Genomic DNA, 12,693 nt, shown 5'->3' with positions numbered 1-12,693 from the left:
TGCTGATTTCATCAGTAGACATGTTCTCTTCTTACCCCAGTTATGAATATGAAACTAACATAATGTTCCTATTTTGGTGTTATAAATATTACCCCTGTAAAGAAATGTGTCTGAAATCACGGATCCATTTCCAAGATAACATTTGAGAAAGAGGTACAATGAAAAAAGCATAATTTCATAAAAATATCAAGGGTTATGGATTCTGTCTATAAGTATTGCGTATCATAGAAACAGATATTGTGGATGGAAAGAACTGTAGGTCTGCTGAGTCCATCGCTTACTTTTTTGGCAGTACATTCTGTATCTCAGCAGGTATAGAAGAGGAAATATTATTATTTCCCCAAAAGATATCCATTCTGTTCTTAAATTAATTTATATTGGTCATTTCCAGTGTTTCAGTTGGCAGTTGTCTTTTGGCTCTCTGTTTTGTTTTGTATCTCTTTCCTTTCTCACAGCTTGTCTGTCCTTTATATGTAAGATCAAAACAGTGATGTCTGAAAAGTAGGAGAACGTATCCACTAGAAAGATTGAAGGTACTGTAAGGGACGTGGCCCAAGAACTTTATTCCTTTTTGTCCTGTTTAGAAATTGACAGTCTCTTCATCCTTAACACTCATTGGTTGGACCGAATAGTAAAATGTGTTGGAATCTATGTGTGGAATCTGCATGATTCCTTCCAGGTTATATCAGTTAGAACAAAAAGTGTGTGAAATGGAAACGCAAGACTGGCAATTTTTGACATTTTTCTGAGGAGCTGTTCAGAAGCTTTCGATGAGGTTATCAGCATATTTAAAGGATGGGTTAAACAGCTATAATGTATAATGGAGGTGAATGCCTGTCTGCGAAGATGGTGTCACCAGGAGGGCTTTTGCTTCCTCGACCACGGTATGCTATTCGACGAAGAACTGCTAGACAGAGATGGCGTTCACCTTTTGAGGAGGGGAAAGACCCTATTTGCACACAGACTGGCTAACCTAGTGAGGAGGGCTTTAAACTAGGTTCGACGGGGACAGGTGAGCAAAGCCCACAGGTAAGTGGGGAACATGAAGACCTGGGAGATGGGTCAGAAACAAGAGGGAACGTGGGCTATAATGGCAGGGAGAAAGGAGGGTCAGGGCAAAACTGGGAGGCAAGATCAAACACCATATCTTAGAGCCTATATACAAATCGAGAAGTAATGGGTAATACAGAAAACTGTAAGAAAATAATAGAATAATGAGATCGGTTGGCATACAATGAAACTGGTGGGATAATACACACGATGAAATGGTATGGGTCAAAAAAAACTTGCTAGAAGGATAGACAGGGAAAAAGGGAGGAGGTGTGCCTATATATTAAAAATGTACCACCTGGACTGAGGTGGAAGGACATAGAATGAAAGTGAAAGTCCTGGGTAGACTAAAAGATGAAAACAAAAATGCAGGTAACACTGCAGGCCATCTAACAGGTGAAAGATGAGCTATTTTTTCAACAACAACAAAAATCATCCAAAGCCAAGATTTGTGGTGATGGACTCAGCTACCAGATCTATTGGGAAAATCACACACGGCACAAACGCTAATAAGTGCGAATTTTGGAGCCAAGAGCCTGATAGTAAGTCCCATAAATCAAACGAAGGGAAAAACTGAGGAGAGTGCATCAATCAAAAAAGGGACACTATAAGAGCCCAAAAGCAAGAAAACGGGTATAGAAAATAGATAATGTGGCAAAAGACCACCTTGGCTAACCACAAGAAGCAATGATTAAAATAAGATCAAATATAAAAAAAAATGAAACTAAAAAACAAAGATGAAAACAGGAACCAGGGCAGAAAAAGGCAAAAAGCACAAAACTGGAGCTCAACACCACTATGGCATAAAAAAACAAAAGACTTAATCAATACATTAGAAGCAAGAGAAAAAGACAGGTACGCACGCTCAGTGAGAGGGACAGAACAGTAACCAGAAAACTTGAAATGGCAGAGATGCTTAAACTTCTCGTCGGTCCACGAGAAGTGTGAGAACTAAACATCCATAGTGCATTCCAGAGGTAGTTTAGAAGATAAAATAAAAAAGATAGTTAACAATCACTTTCAAAATTAATGCCTGCAGTCAAGAGCCTGATGAAAGCATCTAAATACTCCAGGAGCTAAAAGAGGAGTCTCTAACAAATTGAAAGAAAAAGGGAACGAGAGATCAAACTGGAAAAGAGCAAAAATTCCCACTATAAAAATGGGAAATAAAACAACCCAGGAAACTTACAGACCAGTTAGTTAACTCTGCCAGGGAAATAAATGGAGCAAGTAATAAGGAAATCACTGCAAAACATTGAAGGTGGTAAGGGATAGGAAATAGCAGCAAACGGATTTGTAAAAGAACAAATCATGTCAAAACCAAGCTGAATTGCTCTTGATAGATAACACTGTGGCTACGGAGAAGCGGTGAATGTGTATACCTAGACCCTTATAAGCTTTTGATACAGTCGTGCATGATACTATCCATAAACAGAACAATAACAATAATGGGGCTATTATAAGTGGGTGCAAACGGGCTGGATAACAACTCTAGAAATTATTAATGTCCCAACCTGCCGAAGGTATAACACTGGGTCCGTCAACGTCTATTGGACTGACTCGTTCAATATTTTCATCGACGACTTAGATATTGGCATAGAAAGTACTCTATTCATTGCAGAGATACCAAACGGAGTATGCAACTGTTGGCGGGCTGTCCAAAGCAAAATGGTCGCCAAATTGAAGAAAGTCCGAAGGAAACGGAGAATAACCGAGACAAAATGCAAAGGCTGCATTAGGAAAACAATAGTTTCACACATAAGAAGAGGAACTGTCAGAAGAGTATGAGAAAGGGATTGAGTTTAAGGACCACACAGCGACAATTGAATCAACATGTTGTTGTTGAAAAAAACGGATTCTGGACATTAACAATGTTTGAAACAAGTAACGAATAAGAGAAAGTCATCCTTTCCGCCTACTCTCTTGTGCCCTCAGCTGGAGATGGTCCAGTTCGGCACCGGGGATATTCAAGAAAGATTGTAAGAAATGGAGAGTCCAAGAATCATCAACAAAATGAGTAAGTCTTGAAACATACATGAAGAAGCGAAATATTGGTGTTTAGTGAAAAAAAAAAAGGAAGGGGATATATACAGTTTCAAGTACTAAAAGTGTCACAAGGATAGGAAAAACGTTCACCTTACCCAATAAAACAAGAACAATGGCTTGAATTGCACAAGAGAGGTCAGGATGGACATTAGGAAACAAGTCTAACGCAGAAGTTAAACACTGGAATAAATTGCCTAGAGGTGTGGAATCTCCACCTGAAATAAAAGAGAGGTTAATAAATGTCATCAGGGCATGTCAGACAGATTGTCCTGCCATGAGGCAGGGGACGGACGATACCTCGAGGCCTTTCAGTCTGATTATGAATGCACTGCCAACATGTCTATTAAAACAAAGACAACAAAGGGAATTTGTAGGATAGCTGGTGTCCTGACCCCGTCGAGTTCCACCGTCACAAGAGAGAGAAAGGTACGTCCCCCTCATCTCATCCACCCCTCCAGTGCCAAGCACAGCGGAGTAACTTACTCATGCAAAGGATGGAATGCGACATACGCTGCTGTGCCACACTCCATGGGGAGGGACGACACGTCACTCGCTCCCCAGAAAGCAGATGTCGAAAAAAAGGAATCCCCAGCCTCTTCATGTGCTAGGGAGTGTAGTCCTCCCAAGCCATCATGTATGAAACTAGTTAAAAAAAGATGCATGAGAAGCTAAAGAATCCACATCCCAACCCCTAGTCAGTCTTTAGTACAAATCTGAGAACTTCCAGAACTGAGGTCAGAGGGAATTTGAACAAATGATAAATTAAACAGTAAGAACCCAGGACCAGAGTATAAACCCAAGATTTGAACCGAACTCAGATCATGAATTCATAACTATCTAATGTGTATTGACCTAACATTAAATCACTTCGTTTCAAGATATGAAGTCGGCTAAAATCATGACACCAATTTGCTAAGAAAGAACCAATAAGTGTCCGGTAACAGGCCAGTAAGCAACTTCAGTACCTCAAATGTTGAAACTATACATAAGAGACACCAATTATTAACACTAATGAAACATGCTTGTCAGGAAGACAACCATGGCCTTTGTAAAAGAAATCATGCCTACAATCTATAGAAATCTTCTGAGGACAACAAACTGGATAGGTGAGCCATGGCTACAATTACTGGAGCTTCAAGAAAAACCCTGACAAGGTCCCTCCATAAAGCTCTTAAGCAAAAAAACATCCAGCATAAGAGAGAAGGTCCCTCTGTAATCATAATTGGTAACAAGAAACAAGAGAAGAATGTCCAGTTTTCAGAATAGAGAGAGGCCAGAATAACAAGCAACTAACCATGGATGAGCGCTAGTGTGCAAAAATTGTCAAGATTAAGCAACCAAGACTGGAACACGTACGACACATACGCCTGAAAGTACTCTTTCTGTCTCAAAACTTAGAAACATTGTTTTAATTTCTTGTTCCAGCGTGCTTTAAAAAAAATACACCTCATTGATTTAAGAATAAACATTTAAGCCAAAGGAGCTTGGGGGTAAGGTATACCACAGAGGATCAAAAATAAGATACAGGCAGAAAAATTCATTTAAGCCTTGAAGTCCTGCCGAAGAATAATAAATGCATGAAACAAAAACATTGATCCTATGTTTATGCATACAACATGTAGCAACTGAAATCATTAACAGAGATGTGCTTTCCCTTGACGTCAACATAAAGCATTTCATGTTTCATCATACGTAGCTGGCGCCCAACGAAGCGCTGCTGCCCTCAGCCGCAGGCATGCCGGCTGCATGCGGAAGGACCGGGGTGGAAGCCCGCCTCCAGCCGTGCTGCCCACTGACACAGCTGAGGCAGCGCAGGTGGCAGGCCGGCCTGGAAGCGCGCCGCTGCGATGCAAACACAGCCTAGCACGGACAGGACACAGGGACAGGCGGCAGCCAGAGGAATGAGCGGGAGGGGTGTGTCGCTGGAGCGTGGACAAGCGGTAGCCAAGAGGGGTGCCTTTTTATGTTTTGCCTCCCCTGCGCGAAAACTCCGGCATCACTGGTTCCATTGAACGTCATGAACGCATGTTCCACAAGTTCAATTACTGGAGCTAGATCATTAGCCTTTTGAAAAATCGTTTGCATACAAGCATCTCTCCGAGCATGCTTTGGCTTTTGACGTATGAGACAAATTCACAATCTCAACGTTCTCTATAATTTACCTACGTGAGAGAACTCAATAATACCATAGTATAAGGTACTTACAAAAAATAACACGAGTAACACGAAATAATACTAATAGGGCAAAAATCTGTTCTCACTACCGTAATGCAGTCTTAAGGGAATGGCGCAACATGCTTCACTATTGAGCCTCTCAGTTATCACTTGTAAACTTAATTTTTTGGGAAAAATGATGTAGAAAAACACAAACACAAATACAAAAACCCCCAGAACTAACCATTGCATATCTGTTCAGTGTAAACGTCAATAGCCCTGATTCCTCCATATGTGGACTCCAAGTGGTCCCAAATCCGATGAAGTCATGAAACACCCTGTCGAAGCAACAGACGCCGTGGTGAGCCCAACAAATTAGGGCCGAAGTCCTAAAAAAAAAGCTCTGGTTATCAACAGTTGTGCCAGTCGTTAAGCTAACACATCACCTCGTTTCAACAAGTCGTCATGAGAATACTATGAAGCGTCATTCTACAATATTAATTATAGAAGAAAAAAGAAATTAGGTAGCAGAATTCGTGAATCTACCCACAGTTCAGCACTGAGAAGGAAATAATATAGGGAGTAATTTAACTGTGGCATCCTGTGACTGATAAGATCGAAATTAGCCAGATATAAGAAGCCATGGTGCAATTTCTTGTTCTATTAAATGGAATCGCCGAATAATGGTGAACTTACGTCCTTATAGAGAAAACATGAGGTGTACAAGCTAGGTTATTTAATATCCATTGTAACTCTAGAGCATTAAATTACGAATGGAAGAAATAAATACGTCTTGTCTTGGTCTGTACGTAACTGTAGATGCTCACCAAGTAGTACTTTTTTGAACAGAGCAACATTACTAAGCTTATGGAGGAGAATTTGCCATCATCGGAGGTATAGGAATACAAAACAAAGAAATATTCCTCTACTAAATTTTTGCAAATAAAATTCCAAATCTTGAGAACTAATTGTAAAATTGATCAAGTGGATGGAATGTCGATTGAGTGGAGGATCCATTATTTCTAGGACATCTTTTCTGCACACACGACCAGCAAGCTAAAAACAATTGGGCACCACAAAAATATAGTTAGTTAAACTGAAAAATTAGACAATACAGTCGAAGAAGCCAGTCCTAAACTAAATGACCCAGCGTAATGAGAATCGAAGCTCCTAAAACTGCATTTTTTTTACACCGCGTGATAACGTGCATTCATTCCCACATACAAGATATCAAACTCTTCTGTCGATAGTCACAACAAAGCATTTTTCTCTTAAACCGTAAAATGTGCTTGCTCACCAGTGATAGATACAAGTCTACCGGCCTTAAGAATTAAGCCGTAGAGTGGATGCAACAACCACTCGTACAATTAAAAGTTTAATATAGTCATGTTTTCATGTTCTATTGGATTATTTGTAAGCATAATACTTCACGTACTAACAAGTATCACACTTTAATGAGCAGCGATAAAAGTATGTTAGCCTCTCTACCAAAAACTAAGACCCAAATAAATTATCCTCCAACGTTACACGAAGTTCACTCTCTCAAATCTTGGCTGAATAAGACATAACAACTACCTCACTAGGAAGAATCACGTATCCAAATACACTGACTTATCCAATCGTGAAAACTATTGCCAGGAGCAACTGAAAGCTTTACACCTCCACCGAAGCTTAGAACCATTGCCTGCGGGTCTTCGTTCTCACTGTGAGCAGAGATATATATACCTTCACACCATATGCTATGTAAGACAAAACTCTGGGTGAAACAATACTTAATATACCGTAACTACTGTACCTCCAAAACTTGTCTCTTTATACCAAATCAAAAAAAAATTGTAATTTCCTAATAGAATATAAAACCTGTACTATCAACGAAGTTTTGCACATTTAAGACGTTATAGATTGCGAGAATTGTCCACCAATACAAACCAAATCTTATCTTAAGCACACTCTTGATTATCAAATTAAAAATACCAGATAGTTGCACTTTATGAAGACTGTACTTTTTAGTTTTTTCACCAATAAAAATTTGATCACTTTAACCCAAAAACCGACAGCACTACAATTCGTATATGACAAAGCCAAAAAAACCAAGTACTTTTTATTTATTCATAATTCAACATAATCTTAGAGCACCTAGCTTTATGCTGGATAATCTTTTCTTAGATATTGTTTCACTAAACACTGTACACAGCAAAAGAAATGGAGGAACTAATCTCCTGGTGCCCTGGTAAAACTACTGTCCTGCTCGCTACCTCCTGGAAGAAATCCAAACTTCCATTACTCAATCCACGATAAAATTGCCCATCAACTTACCCCTCATCCCATCTCCGATCTTCCTTGCGAAACTAACCTGCCTCTCCTCTTAGCAACGTTCACACCCCACACACATGCGGAACACCATTAGCTTTTGTGGCCAGCCAAACAACATGTCCCCTGTACCCCAAAAGGTCAACTTCCCAAATCCACCTGCAGGCCGTACCCGACCCTCTTGAGAACTGGTGAGCTGCACGTAGGGCAATGGAGCCTTAACAACCACCAACACGCTCTGCCCACACCACACTCCTCTAGGGTCCCGTGCTCCCCTCCTCCCGCCTTCCGCCCTTCTGGAGTGGGGGAACCCCAAAAACGCCCCAACCTCACCCTGAAACAGCCTTGCTTGTCGGCAATAGGGAAGCCTCCATGCCCACTCCAGTTCCAACTGGCTCAGCCGCCCCCACCGAGCGCACACCGAATATCGGAAGCCACGTGGTGCCACGCTGTCCCCTGGCAGGCGGACCGTTCACTCAGTTCAATCAAGGCCTCATACCACTCCCCTCACCACCACTCTTCTCTTTGACTCTCTCATAAAACTGCCCAGCACCCACTTACATCCCCAACCTAGACGTTTCATACAACAGTTCCGTCCTCAACAACCTCTCCTTGCCATCCGCTCTTGCCTCTCAACTCCCTAGATTCTCACTCTCTCCAACCTACTTTCCTCCATCCCTCACTCTGCTATTCCACACATCCCTCAAACACCCTCTGATCCGGAGCGGCAGTCAGGATCAGTTCTGGATAACTACAATTAAGAATATACGTGACTATAAGGCGGCACTAGAAATACAAGTCATAGGCACTTTGCATCCTAAATTCGCACATGATGACTTACCGGTCGACAAAAGGCCCCACAATCATAATGTAGCGAAATAAACAGTAATAATAAATCCTCTCTTTCAAAAGTGACGAGATTCTCAGACCCTCACTTTTCATGTAATATACATCTATCTTATACTCCCATGACCTTTAGTGACAGTAATTAAAAAACAGAGAACTATTAACATAGTATCGTTCTAACCGCCAAAACACGAAACCCATCCAAAACAAACCTTTCTGAAAAGGAACACCGGAAAACTCAATACTCCAATAAGGCGAGACGTAAACGAAAGAGCGAGGAGTGAGTAAAAGAACACGGAGTCTACAGGAAAGCGACAACATATGATGTGTTCGATTGGACTTGAGCCACACGCTGAATTATAAACTCACTCATCCACCTCATAAAACATCTGTCAAAATCCAAACATTGGTATAACTTTTGTCTTCACTCAACTATTAACAGAAAAAGCTTGATGTAACTGTGGGGATAAAAGCAGGTCCATTTCTTGCATGCAGCAGTCTGCGAGGGCAGAGGGCTAGATAAGTTCACTGATCATGCATAATTTGATCGACACCAGCAGCGAAGGGGCAGGCATTTGACTGTGGGAAAATTGAAGATATTAGCAAATAACACTTATTAAGATATTTCAATACCCTTTCTTCCAACAGGTAATGTCATTCCTCTTAGAACTACATAAAGTACTTTAATATGCTCAGACCAAGGTATTGTAAAAATCAAAGTTGTGTCCTTATACATCAGTGTCAAGACATCCAGTTCAGTCCAGGATGCAGACCCAAAGCAGCACCAGAGACCTAGAGGAAGAAACTACATGTAAGACTCAGGAGTCACTAAGCCTGCCATAATGACTAATTTTTGAACAAATGACTAGTGTATAATTAAGAAAGTGAGCTTTATTACAAATTATAAACAAGAGCATAAATTTTAAGCCGCGGGAAAAATGATGAATAAAGACAAACATTAGAAGCAATAGACGCAGCGAGAACTGTGGAGAATTGAAATAGCAGCTCTAGGCATCATCTACAAAAGTTACCTATGGATCAAGTGAAACAAAAACGCACTGATAAATAGAAATAAACCCGTGAAGATCTCAACAAGTGGTGAATTGCAAAAGTTCCTTGAGTATGGACATACTAAGATAATTTCCCTAAAATTATTGACAAAGGTAATCCAGTCGCCAGCGAAATAAACGACACTTTCTCCCTTAGTCCTTAATCCCAGCACTCAGCCCTTCTATATATCCGTTTAAAAACATTATTGTCTATTTCCTTTTAACACTGCATAGGGTATCACCTGTATGGAGTTTAAACCTTTAACCTCTAAACTTTAAAGTTAACCTAATCAACAAGTCAGTAATGACAGAGATAATTCTACATTTCATGCATTGCATGATGTCAAGGCTACACGATGGTGCAACATAAGCTAGCTCTTGCTCTTTCAGCATTTACAAAGTCCAAATCGACAAAGGTACCTATATAACTGTGATTCTGCAATTAACAAAATACCGCATTCTGATATTATAGAACTCAAGTCATAGCCACAACTGAATTACTTAAAACATGCATCTCAGATGGGTGTCCATGGACAAATTACCCCTGAACGTCCCTTCCAACCTGAATCGTGTCAGCCGCAGGCATTGGACTAGGGGACCCACTGGATTTTGGCGTTTCGAACAACACAGCTAGAGTTGGTCCCTAGAGCAAATGCCATAATTCTCATATCTAAAAACTAGTACACGCAAATACCATGTACATAGCCTATACACAATAGCGTGCCCCTAGAAAAATTATTATGCTACAAAAGCAAAGTCAAGGCAAACACTTGGCACTTATAAAAGTACACGTTCTTATAATGAAATTCACATATTGCAAACAATTCTAGATACAATAAAAACACTGAGAACCAAAGCAGAAACCGCTACAAACAACAGAGACATAAGAGCCCAAGAGGGAAAAATAAGGCCGAAGGCACAACATGAATAATAGAGCACAGCAGATAGAAGTAATTCAAAACGAAAAAAAGGTAACATTCGAAGATCAGAGATGTTTCTCAGCGGAGTAATAATTGAACAGATAAATGACACTAGCCTCTACTAAGAAGCTCACGTAGGGTTTTATCCACGTCCGTGCATTCTATGATCCACGAATGCAAGCTCTCTAGACCAGTCTACTAGAAACGTTGTTCGGTGAGTGCCTCTTCCATCTTCAAGGCAGACGTCATGAGCTGCATAGAGCCTCATAGAGATCTAACGAAAAGCAATGCTGTATATGGAGTCAAAGAACAGGAGTGTTTACAAATAGAAAGGGATGGAGAGTGCAGCCAGCTAAATCTGAATATTCAAGATTATAAAGAACAGAGAGAGTAATGGTGTGGGTCCGTTTGCATTTGGTCCATTATACCCTGTCTCCCAATGTCCCCAACGCCCCCTCACCCAATCCCTGGCGAGTGTGCAGAGCTTGCGAAGTTACTGCTAGAGTATATGGGACTGGTAGCAGTCCAAGGCATAGGAAAGAGAGGACTGAGCATGTGGAGTGGGGAATGGCTTTGTGGGAGGCGATGTGGGCGGTCAAAGGTGATAAGAACAAACTCCCGAAGCACTACTGGTTAGGTAAAAGGAACATGAAAACGGAAAAGTAATCAACTACACAACAAACAAACCCGCGTGAGTGAAACAACAAAAAAACACTTACTCCATAAAACTATTATTAAATTTATTCGAAGACTTAACACAGTCTGCTTTGCACATACTGATGACAGAAGAGATCCCGATGCTGATAAGGAGATCCCAGCTAGTCAGGTGAAAACCAAGTAACAACGTTAGTTCAAATCCCAATTCCATAAACATTCATGTATGAGCCTCATCTACAGAATACCGCAAAACCAGACATCTAGACTAGTTGACTTGAAAATAGAATTCAACTTCTAGTGCAAGCAGTTGGAAGTCACATCAAAACAATACAATGAATCAGAGGTTATGAAATCGTTTTAATCTACAAATGTCCTCTTCAAATAGTCACGGGTGCCACGACATCCTGCTCTCGCAAGCAACCTCCCTCAGTGCTGAAATGCATCACAAGCATTGTATCCCTGCATACGAGACTCACTAGAAACATGGATATTTCCCCAGTGGACTCCGAAGTTAGTTTAAGATTAGATTCAATGTAGATCGGGTTCCTCTGTATCACTGGCAATAAAGGTCAATCCAGAACAGCTATCACTTGACTACTAGCCTAAAACTGTAAAATCATTGTGGCTGTGAAATGCTTATGATTATATTTAAACCATCAACACAAGATATCCACATTTCTAACGTACACACGCGCTTGAACGTCTGTCAAGCTCTACTTTCCCTTGCTTGTCAAGAGCAAGATGGAGATAGCACTTTTTGGAGGCAATCAGGAGTTGAAGCATCTTCCAATTTTTATAACTCAAAAGCTGAATAAAACACCCAGTTGCCTTACCATATGTAAAATGCTTACAAGGATTGCTCATATCATCCTAGAGAAGAAGACGCAGTGTGTCACACATTCAATTTGTACTGATCAAAGCTCCCAACGGATAAAAATGACCTCCGATGAAGCCCGTGGCACTTCCCGCCTAAAACAAATGTTACTGTAAAAAAAAAAAAAAAAGGTCTGCATATAATCAACCACTTTTACACAGGCACTCACACACATGACCCTGACTCTTTACGTAATATGAAAAGATGAAAATCAAGAAAATTTGAAATAATGTTTCAGTGCCACAACGCAACAACTGCGACACTAGAGGGAAGAAAGGCATTAGCCAGTCAATCGCCCAGCCAAAACTAACAAGTCCCCACCACAGAACAACCTAAAGAAGCCACCAATGATGAGGGGAGAAGCCGCTCCTTACTCCCGCTATATATTGTTCTGGTGTGAAAATGCAAAAAAATAAAACACAAGAAAAATATTTAGATTTCGTATGGATGCCCCTCCTGCTTTGAGGAGAGAAAGTAATACATTAAGAGATGCACCCTATGTACAACACGTGTTAACAACCAGCATGGTTAGAAATCTTCTAACCTTTCCTTCAGATTGAAATAATTAAACAGAACTTGAAGTCAGGTTTCACGCTAATAAACCAAAACAAAGAAACACTTCAGCTCAGCAGAAATGGGCTCTGCATTAAAACCATCCTCACAAACACCTCTAAAATCAGCTGGCAATAAGAAATCACCCAACAAAGACATACATAACTAAACTACAGTGCCCTCACAAAAACAATCCCCCCTCTTACCTAACAATACCATACCAGCCGCTATCGAA

At 40.6% G+C, this 12,693-nt stretch overlaps 1 protein-coding gene across 1 annotated transcript in view; it reads left to right on the top strand.

Moving 5' to 3' along the window:
• PTK2 (protein tyrosine kinase 2) overlaps positions 1-12,693 on the top strand; it is a 405,326-nt gene that overhangs the window by 42,773 nt on the left and 349,860 nt on the right. The window lies entirely within an intron of this gene.

Source organism: Chelonoidis abingdonii, chromosome 2 (genome assembly GCF_003597395.2).
Source record: "Chelonoidis abingdonii isolate Lonesome George chromosome 2, CheloAbing_2.0, whole genome shotgun sequence".
NCBI classification, from domain to species: domain Eukaryota; kingdom Metazoa; phylum Chordata; order Testudines; family Testudinidae; genus Chelonoidis; species Chelonoidis abingdonii.
This window is presented reverse-complemented; position numbering and strand designations above follow the sequence as displayed.